Source organism: Mus pahari, chromosome 11 (assembly GCF_900095145.1).
Source record: "Mus pahari chromosome 11, PAHARI_EIJ_v1.1, whole genome shotgun sequence".
NCBI lineage: Eukaryota > Metazoa > Chordata > Mammalia > Rodentia > Muridae > Mus > Mus pahari.
In genome coordinates this window covers 68404575-68415591 of record NC_034600.1, presented here as the reverse complement: position 1 = coordinate 68415591, position 11017 = coordinate 68404575, and the positions used below count along the sequence as shown (strand labels likewise).

Here is an 11017-nt window from a genome sequence, read left to right as displayed (position 1 = left end):
GGCAAATGGATGTATCTGGAGGATATCATCCTGAGTGAGGTAACCCAATCACAAAAGAACTCACTTGAAATGCACTCACTGATAAGGGGATATTAACCCAGAAATCTATAATACTCAAGATACAATCTCCAAAACACAAGAAAATGAAGAAGGAAGAACAGCACATGGATACTTCATTCCTCCCCCAAACAGGGAATAAAATACCTATGAAAGAAGTTGCAGAGACAAAGTTTGGAGCTAAAACTAAAGGCTGGACAACTCAGAGACTGCCCCTCCCGGGGGTCCATCCCATAATCAGCCACCAAATGCAGACACTATTGCATATGCCAGCAAGAACTTGTTGAAAGGACACTGATATTGCTAGCTCTTGTGAGGCTATGCCAGAACCTGGCAAATATATAGTCATCTATAGCATAGAACACAGAGACCCCAATGGAGGAGCTAGAGAAAGTACCCAAGGAACTGAAGGGGTCTGCAACCCTATAGGTGGAACAACAATATGAAATAATCAGTACCCCCAGAGCTCGTGTCCCTAGCTGCATATATAGGAGAAGATGGCCTAGTCAGCCATCATTGGGAAGAGAGGCCCCTTGGTCTTGCAAACTTTATATGCCCCATAGAGGGGAATGCAAGGGCCAAGAAGTGGGAATGAGTGGGCAGGGGAGCAGGGTGGGTGGAGGGTGGAGGGGACATTCGGGATAGCATTTGAAATTAAGAAAATATCTAATAAAATATGTTTAAAAACATATTACAGATAAATGTTAGACAACAACCCATAAAATAGCCAAACTTAATCATTGGAAAATAACTTGCTGACAGTGGTGTCAACAATGATTTTTTTTTTTTTATTTTATGAATTCAGAGAAAAAGACAATGAGCACAGAAACAGAGAAATGGTATTCAGAACAGAAAACTGCTGAATAACAAATCAGACAATAAGTAGAACAAAGGGAAATTTAACAGAATTGAAAATAGTGTTTGTTAACTACATATCTTGTAAGCTTGATAATGTTCAAAATATAGCAACATACAGAACTGAATTTCAAAATCCACAAGCTCACAACATAAATCGTGCAAAATTAAAAATTAAAAAGTGAATAAAAATATCCACATGAATGATAGAACGACCAAGGGCAAAATGTAAATGAAAGGATTTTCAATCTCACCAACCATTCACACTTGACACTCAAACCCATAATGAAGTAAATACCTCTTCACACTTTCACAATCATTACTGTCAGAAAAATCAAAGATGATTGCTTGTAAACATGTAAAATAATTGTACCTTTCTGTTATTGATGAACATATAAATTAATACTAAATACATGGAAAAAATTGAAGACTGCTCAAAAAATTGAAAGTAGATCTATCCTATTCAAAGGTTCAAATTTGAAAAATTGAAACAAGTTTCTTGAAGATGTATCTAAGGCATATGTCCAAAAGAGTGTGGACAACTGAGTGAATGATAACTATACATAATTTTCTTAATAAGTGTATTTCATAAAGACATCCATCCATAAAAATAAATGCACAAGCTACAATCTTTTTATTGCTTGAGATTATAATATAATTACAACATTTCTTCCTTTTATCTCTCCAAATTCTCCCATATGTTTCCGTCCTTTATTTTTTTCATTATTTGCTATATGCATATATATATATGCAAGACATATATTTCTAAATATACAATACAAAAAACAACATGATTAGTGTGATAATAAAGCATACACATCTACTTGTGTGTATATGTGTTTGTGAGATTTCTGAGCTTTACCAAAAAGAAACCCTGACTTTTAGACTAAGGTAGATGATCCTGGACACATTGTGCTGTGTAAAATTAGCCAGGTTTAGAAAACACAATAGTAAATACATCTGCTTCCATGTGTCATTCAAAATGTTTCTGATCATATATAAGAATAATAATAGTTCCCATGACTATACGAAGAATAGCATTAGGAAAATTTTAGCCCATAATTCAAAATTTTATAATTATAATATATAACAATGTGACAAATCACAAAATACAGTCACTAATGGAAAAATTTTAAGATAATTCCTAATTCTACTCATTCTCATATATAATAAAACCTAGTAACTGTGAGATTTTAAATATATTACTGTGTTAACTATAAATATTTTATAGCAGATATATACTTAAAGGCATTGTGTCCCATTATTTAAATTTATAAAACATTGAATTTGCATGAACAACCCAGTGAGGTTGAGAGGAAGGAAAAAAACACAGTGTTTGCTTATAAACAAAGGGGCAAGTGACAACTCATTAATACATATAGCATATTTATCTTTAAAAATTATACTTAGAACAAAAGCTACTGGTCTTATAAAAAAAAGTAAAAATTTTGCAAACCATTCATTAGAGTCCAATAAATCGTGCTCTTATAAAGGATATATGCCCTACAATCTATACCTGCTTTCCAGTCAGAAGACTTCTCCAGTGATCCAGGTTTGAGGAAGATAGGAAATTTAAAAAGTTATTTTTTAGAGTACTTAAGGGAAAGTATTCCTCATGCTTTGTAAATGTTACAGGAAGCATAGAGTTTTTGATATAATTACACTTTAGCAATATATGCCAATAACTAAAGACTGCAGTGCAGATGAAAGCAGAATGCCAAAGCCTGTTTGAATTATTCTGGAGCAAGTATCTTGGAAGCTCAGAGCAGGACAGATAAGTTGAAAGAGGTCAGAACATGTACATGATTTAGGGTAGTCCTTGATGTACACAGGGTCATGGCTAGGATAAAATTTTGATAAACCTATTTAAAGGAAAATAGGTGATTAAGCCTATACTAAAATGAAGGTTCTCCAGGGTAGATGAAATAAATATATAAGAAAGAGAACATGTTATGTTTCTCCTTTGATTGCTCTGGCTCCTTCTGAACCTCTGGGTCTCTGAAATGGTAATACTAGTTTACATCAAACTAGCTTTCAACTTCACATGTGGGGAAAAAAATTCAACGAATTTTATATGGAACACGCATGCACAAACCTCAGCCATTGAATGGACTTGGGCAGTTTTTTAACTTGTTTGCAATACTCGTTAACCAGTACATTCATTAAAGTGAGAACACTCAGATTCACAGTGGGTTCATGCCTTAGTGAACACAAATGGCTGATTTCCTCATTTCTTTCTTGAGCTGAAAATACGAGGATAGCATTAGCCTACTTTTGTTATTCCTGACAAGATAGCATGAGACTGGCAGACAGGCCCTGTCAATGCAGCCAGAGGAGAGGAAAAGAGACTGCTAGCTGTGCATCAAGCCTTCAAGTTGGCACGGTCTGCAAACACTTAATTGATTTGAAAGACAATCCATCATGAAATTGTGCTTATGATAAGACCTATCATTGATGTTGACATCCTTAACGGTATTCAATAAAGATGAGGTGTTCTCTGGCTGCATTGACAGGGCCCGTCAATTAAACAACCCTTCTCTTGTTTATTGTTCTAATGCCTTAATGAAAGCACAGTGGAACCATGAGACACACTGAAACCTTGGGTTCCAGAGCCACAAATCCTGTTTTGGGTGACCTCGTTCAAATCAACAGAGCTCCAGGTAACATTGAGACATTTCGGTATGGGACAGGCAGGCTCTTTGAATGACTTGCTATCCCTGGTCACCTATACATACTCAGTTAATCTGCTGGGAGGGGTAAGTTACTTTTGTAACTCAGCCAAAGCCTCTGATGCATATAATGTGAAGCCTGTAATAGCTCATTATGTGAAGTCTGTGATTGGACTATCTGTGATTAGTAGAACTGAAAGCTGGTGTCGACTGCAAGCTAGCTATATGCACGCCATACTTCCTTTTAGGTATATAAATAAACTGCCTTCCTTTCTTTTCAGGTTCATCTGGCTGACCTGTATTATATGCTGTCTTCCATTATAGAGGTACTATACTTTATAAAATGACTCTCCCATTAGTTACTTCCTAATTTTGTTTTTGGTTTTTTTTTTTTTTTAATAAGTAAGGTAGACTAGGTTTCCTACAGGTGTGACACACTAGAGTCCTGCAGTTCCAGGTATGACAGCTGCTGAGGCTGAAGATTCCTGGAGAGTAGATGAGGACCTTGAAGAGAAAAGCTGTGATCTGTAATACTAAGAGGGAACAGAGTTTGGGGGACACACAAAAAGCAAGGAACCCTGAGAGTCAAGTCTCAGAGTGTAAAACAAGGAAGGCGAGAACTGTGTTAGAATAGCTGCTCTGTAACAATGGGGATGGCAGAAGATTTTCTAAGAGGAGATGAGGGCCCCATCTAAAAATGCTAATAGGAAAACTGAGTTGAAGGAAGCAAGAAACTCTAAAGAATCAGAGGTACCTTACATAATAGAAGACCTGGTCACTGAAGTATTCACAAGAAATGCCAAGGTTTAGACAGTTGGCCAGTGGGAGCTTTCTAAATCCCAAGTGATGTAACTCTTTCCTTAACACCAAGAGATTACAAAAGCCCTGATTTTAAAAGGTTAGTGCTGTAAGTCTTAATTCTCATAGTCCAGAGCACCTAGTTTTTGCATTTAAAATTCTGCTTGGGATCTCTGGGATTCTCCCACCACAGGAGCCAGGCTAACCACAATGCCTCTCATGTTAGGGTTCAAGTTCACCTATGTACCAGATCAGCAATAATTTCTGAAAAGAGAATAATGTGAAAAAGAGAGTTTCTAAAAAGTTTTTGAATATTTAAGTGAAGTCATATGCTAACCTTCCATGTGACATGAAATTGAACTGGCTTGCATATTATATGAAGTATAGTATTGTCCATTTTTGTTGTATTTGAACAGAGAGTGAATCCACGAGGATAAAAGAAAGTGTAGCCAGGGGGAATGCACAAAGGATGGGAGAGCCAATATCACTCACGCTGGGCAATTCACATTGTGCACGTTTTAACACTGGAGCTATAGGTTAAACAGGAACATATGAAATACAACAAGGAATATTGAGGCAGATGAAGGAGACTGAGGAGAGCTGACAGAGGACAATTGAGTATGATGGGTGTTAAAATTGTCCAAAAATATTATATGCAGGAATTAAAGTGTCACAATTAAAGCCTTTACTTTGTATAACTTATATATGTGAATGATTTTTTTTTTAAAAAAATTACTTATTATATGTAAGAACAGTGTAGCTGTCTTCAGACACCCTAGAAGAGGGCATCAGATCTATTATGGATGGTTGTAAGCCACCATGGAGTTGCTGGGATTTGAACTCAGGACCTGTGGAAGAGCAGTCAGTGCTCTTAACCACTGAGCCATCTCTCCAGCCCGTAAATGATTTTTTTTTTAAAAGACAAATTTATAAGGAGAAAGAAGCACACTCTGGGAGTCATTGCTTCCTGAGGTTCCTCCTTCAACTACGGGGCTTGGTAGAGATACTTTTTCTTGTTTTATTTTGTTTTCATATTAATAATTTCTTTCTTTCTTTCTTTCTTTCTTTCTTTCTTTCTTTCTTTCTTTCTTTCTTTCTTTCTTTCTTTCTTTCTTTCTTTCTTTCTTTCCTTCTTTCTTCCCTATCTTTCTTTCCTCCCTCCCTCCCTCCTCCCTCCATCCCTCCTCCCGCCCTCGCTCCCTTCCTCCCTTCTTTCTTTCTTTCTTTACTTCTTTATTTTAAACTCCAGATTTTATTCCCTTCCTGGTCCATCCTCTGACTGTTTCATACCCCATACCTTCTCCCTGCCCCCAGTCTTGTTTTGTTTTTTAAAAAGGAAAAGAGGTAGTTAATTCTGAAGCCAAATATAAGTGATCCTGACTCAGAAACAAATTTAGTTCGCCCTGACTTCTGTGTTCCAATGTGGAAGCAGATTCATGAAATTTTTACAGAAACAGAACAAAGGTAGTCATCAATCAAAACACTTCTCTAAATATTGGAGGAAACATTAAGTAGGTAGGTTAAAGAAAAGTAGACAAACTTCTGGTAAAAGACACTACCTGCTGACAATCTTCTTCTTTACTTCGTGCAAACTATGAGTTGTTTTTAATTATTATATTTCAAAAGATTTTATTAATTAGTCTCAGGATTTTGGGTTAGAATAACAGGTAAGCAAACAGTGGTTATTCAGAGGGCTAAACATAGCCCATGATATTTATGGTCCAGACTTGCAACATTCGAATCTCTCCATACTCACTGAAGTTATAACCATCCAATCAATCTTACATAAACTTTCACTTAAGATGCAGCATCCTTCCCCCCCCGCCCCCCCCCCGGAACTGCCTTCTTTCATTCACATGAAGCTATTAAATAGGATCTCAATTAGAACAGGCAGGTTTGACCTTGCCTTGAAGACCTTCAAACTTTGATCTCCTAGAGACAGAGGAGATCTTAACACAGACCTAGCATAGCTACTGTAATGGTGGGGATTTGACTCTTGTTTACATTGCAAGGGTGTGGACTTAGATCCTGGTAACACCAAAGAACTCATTTGGTTCTGTTAGACTCACAAGATAAGGTGGAAAAGCAAGAGGTAGAGCATCTTAACTGTGAACTAGCTTGTGCAATGGGAATTTGTCACTCAGTACTTGAATTGTATCATGGCTGCCCTGCAGAGGAAGTAACGGATGATGTTGAGCCATTAACAGTCTCAAACTGGTGCAAATGGAGATGCATTTGGCATGAAGAAGAAATAGTCGTTTTAGTTATTATACTTGATATGCTTTTTAAACTAAGACTCATGTGAAGCGAAGAAACACAATTTTTGATGGATGGCCTATAAGGTGCTATGAAAGAGACTTTTTTTTTTTTTTTTTTTTTGGTGTTGGCATTATTTATTTTTGGCCTGTGTAGCCAGAGCAAGATTCTTTTGGTTCATTGAGATGATGTGGAATGAGAAAAATCCACGCAAGGACAAAAAGAACATTAAAGTGACACAAACATATAACGTGTGCTTACAAACTCATTTAAAAATACTTTCTCAAGGATATGAAACACTGAATTTAAAATAATAAGTGGGACATTTTATATTAATGAAAACCAGCATTAAAAATTCCAAATAAACTTTCAGTTTAGAAGGACGTGTTGCTTTCTTAGAGACAAGATTCAAAGTAAATAATGGAAGAAGGGATCCAATGGAAAGTATGTTGGGTTATCTTATGAATGCCAATCATGTTTTTCTTTGACCCAAACTCCAACATAGGCAATGCGGAAAAACACAAGGAGGAAGGAGGACAATACAGAGTTGGATGAAGACAAAGTGGACCAGGGGTCACTATTATTTAATCACAATAACATTTTCATATGAAAAAATAATATTAGTATGTGATAAAAGTATAAGGAATAATTACATTTTAATATGCTAAAACATTCTTTCTTTAAAAAATTAAAGTATCACAATAAAGCACACATTTGTTATATTTTAATGCCTCTGTAGGAAGGAATCAAGCTCTCATAATAGAGATAGAGAAGTTACTATGTGCATTGCCTTAGTGACTTGAAAGCAAGTAGGCTAGATATGCTTAACTTAAGAGTAAGAAGTATAAAATTCAATATCCCTTATGCTCCTGTGACCTCATATAGCCTTTCTGTAGTTAGCCCTTGAGGTCAGCACCCAGCAAGCCCAGATGAATAAGAAACAAACTTTTGGGCTCAGCTGTCTATGAAGTTAACATACAAAACAATTAAACTGTGATGTCGTTATTCACTCCATAGCAGGATTTCACAATGTCCTAATAGAAGTTTCAATAATTATAATGGAGGTATATATATATCATTTGCTCACTATGAACCAGCATGCAAAATTAACAGCAATACACAGAGTACTTCTTAATGATGGAATCGAAAGGCATTGTATGGCTAAGAGATAGTTTCCTTCTTTATACTAAACCTAGAACCATTCCTCCTTTCTACGGGACTAAAATGTCTCAATATTACATATTTTCATGAAAGAAAAACAGATCAATAAACAAAGATGATGAAACTAGAAATGTGCAGGATCCATGAGTCAGAAGGTACACTATGAAATACTCTTCTTGGCTTTTTTAGTTTACAGTAAAGAGCCCCTGAGCACACTCACAGACAAAGATAACACTGGCTCCTGCATTTCTGGATTTATGTAAAAGAGTAGAAATGTGTAGCAGACACAGCAAACCAAAAATCCTGGATAATGGTGTCATTTCCTATTACTTGCTAGTTAACTGTAAGAATTTTAACATAAGATAAGGAACTAAAAACTATCCTTCTTACTATTTATTAGGTTTCCAAATTCACTCAACCAACTACTCATGACAGGAATGTCTTCAGATAGGAAGCACACACACACATGAGCTATGTTTGGGTTTTAGTTTTCTTTTGCTGTATTTGATTATACTAACACATAAACTTTCTTATGATGTTATAAAACTTTGTCTGAGATTTTAGTAAGCATTTATAAATTATTTCATGTACTAATAATATTTGAAAGTAATTTTATAGTCAGTAATCACCATTCTTAGTGATGTGACCTATTATCAATTCCTCACAATTCAGTCAAGAGCTCTACACCACAAACATATGGGACACAGAAATTGCTATGGTGAAAAAAATAACAACAACAAAAAACATAGAATACACAAAGTTGGCAGAAAGATGCCATTGCATAGGTGGATGTGTGGGCTGAGTGGGTCCATGGACAATTGAATATGAGGCATGTGAGTGGATATGACCTAAATTTATTTTACTAATGTATGAAATTACCACAGAATAAATAAGTAGGAAGATGATTAGAGAAAAACAGAAAACTATTTTGTACTTATAGTCAATAATTTCTGTACTTAAATTATTATATGATTGATTTCCTTTTGTTGACATGCATGTGATATCCTATAATTATGATATTTATGACAAATTATGATTTTCTATCAAGTTTGATTTTGTTAGCATTGTTCAATTGATTTTTCATGTATATGTTTGACTTAGCAACATAAGGCAAACAGGACTATGAGGAAAAATTTGTAGGAGCCTAATATAACATAGACAAATGATATGCCCCAAACAATACTGAATAAATTAAAGAATGGTTCCTAAAAACTACAACATATAGAGAAAAAAAAACAACCAACCAACCAAACAAACAAACAAAAAAAAACAAAAAAACAGTTGATGACTACCAGGAAACTGTGTCCTCTGGACAAAATGGGAGAATTGCATACATAAACTCACAGTGATATTTACAGCATGGGTCAGAACTGTGTAGCCTAAATCGGATTAAATCCCAGGAAACAAGTGTGGATGAGCACAAATTTGTATCCCTAAGTAGGGAGTTATTGAAAAGCATTAGAAATAATAAATATAATAATACTTCAAAGATGCACAGAAAGTATTCAGGTAAGGACAATAGGGAAGACTGCAGATTATAGAACTGGTATTTTCAATTCACATATGCATATAGTTTTTGAGGAAATATTAAAGAATTTATGTAGGAAATGGGGTGCATAATCATTAAATATCAAGACAAATCAAGGGGTACATCATGAAAAAGATGATTATCTTTTATATTAAAAGATGAAGGAAAGAGTTTAAAATAATTGATTAGGATAAAGCACTTACAATTTAATTCTTTGAGAATTTCATACATCATGGTTTATCATACTCACCCTCCCTCCAACAAGGCTCAGAAAGTTTCACACATTTGCCATTCCCTCTGGACTATGTGCTCATTTTCAACATCATGGTAAGTTTGAATTGCAAAAGTATTCATGAATGTATGACTTTGCAGTGTAACATGGTCAACTTACCAGGGGCAACACTCTGAGAGAAAAACTAAGCATTATTCTTCCAGCATCTCATACTCCCCAATAACCCTTCAGCTTTGGGTGAAACTCTGTTCCTAGCTCCACTTTCTAAAGGGCTTCAATAATTCAAGACTGCAAAGACATAGAATATATGATCTCTCTCTCTCTCTCTCACACACACACACACACACACACACACACACACACACCACACACACACACATACACACACATTGATAAGCAAATGGAATTAACCTTTCTAAAAACAATGCACATTAAAAAAAAATCAGTGATCAGTATGAAGGAAAAAGCAAATCAAAGATATTAGATCACCCCCCTGCTGAGAGGGAAGTAACCTTCAAAAAGGCTTAACAAAACCTTGCCAGAATGTAGAGAATGCTGACAATCTAGTTGGGCCTTGCACACGTCAATTTTATTGTTATTACCTCAGTAATTATAGAAAGCACTATTAAGTATCCTTAGCATATTAAAATGAAAACTGTGTAGGATCCAGAAATCTTACTACTTGGTTATGCATTCAAAAATCATGTAATGAGTTTGTAAGTTGAATGTGCTCTATGAAAATTACTGTATTTGTTCATAGTCGAATCATAATTGACAAGACCCAGAAACACCCTAAGTTTCTATCAGCTGATAAGAAGGTAAAGACAAAGTAGTTTGCACACATAATGAAACAATGGTCAAGCACAAAACATGGGAGTCGGGTCAGCAGGGGTTCACATTAATTGAAATTTAACAGTCAAAAAAACAACTAATAGAAGATCATAGTCATGTGTGGATGCTAAACAAAGGTAGAACTAATATTCAGTTGATAGTATTTGGTTACATTTGATTGTGATAAACACAGCTAGGAGATATGTTAGATTTGCCAATAAATGTAAGCTATAGTAAGAAGCTTCTTAGTTCTTGTGTGCTTTTGCATGCTATCATGAGCACAATAATGTTTTATACTGTTTATTCAAAACACTGAAAGGAATTTCAGTGTCTTCTCCAGAAGGACAAGAAAAATATATTTGAGGAAACATACATATGCCACTATCTGTATATTTTATACTTTCATATGTATGAAAACATCACATGATATATGAGATTCATAAGCCTTTGAATTATATTTCAATTGTTTGCCAGGCATACATAATGTTATCCCATTAATTGAGATTGTAAGGCAGGAGGATTGCAAATTTGAGTCTAGTTTAGTACATATGAGAAAATCCTAATTCACAATCTAACCACACACACACACACACACACACACACACACACACACACACACACACACACACA

The 11017-nt window shown here is 35.3% G+C and overlaps 1 protein-coding gene across 8 annotated transcripts in view; it reads right to left on the bottom strand.

Annotated features, from left to right (window-relative positions):
- Cdh18 (cadherin 18) overlaps window positions 1–11017 on the bottom strand; it is an 834629-nt gene that overhangs the window by 124316 nt on the left and 699296 nt on the right. The window lies entirely within an intron of this gene.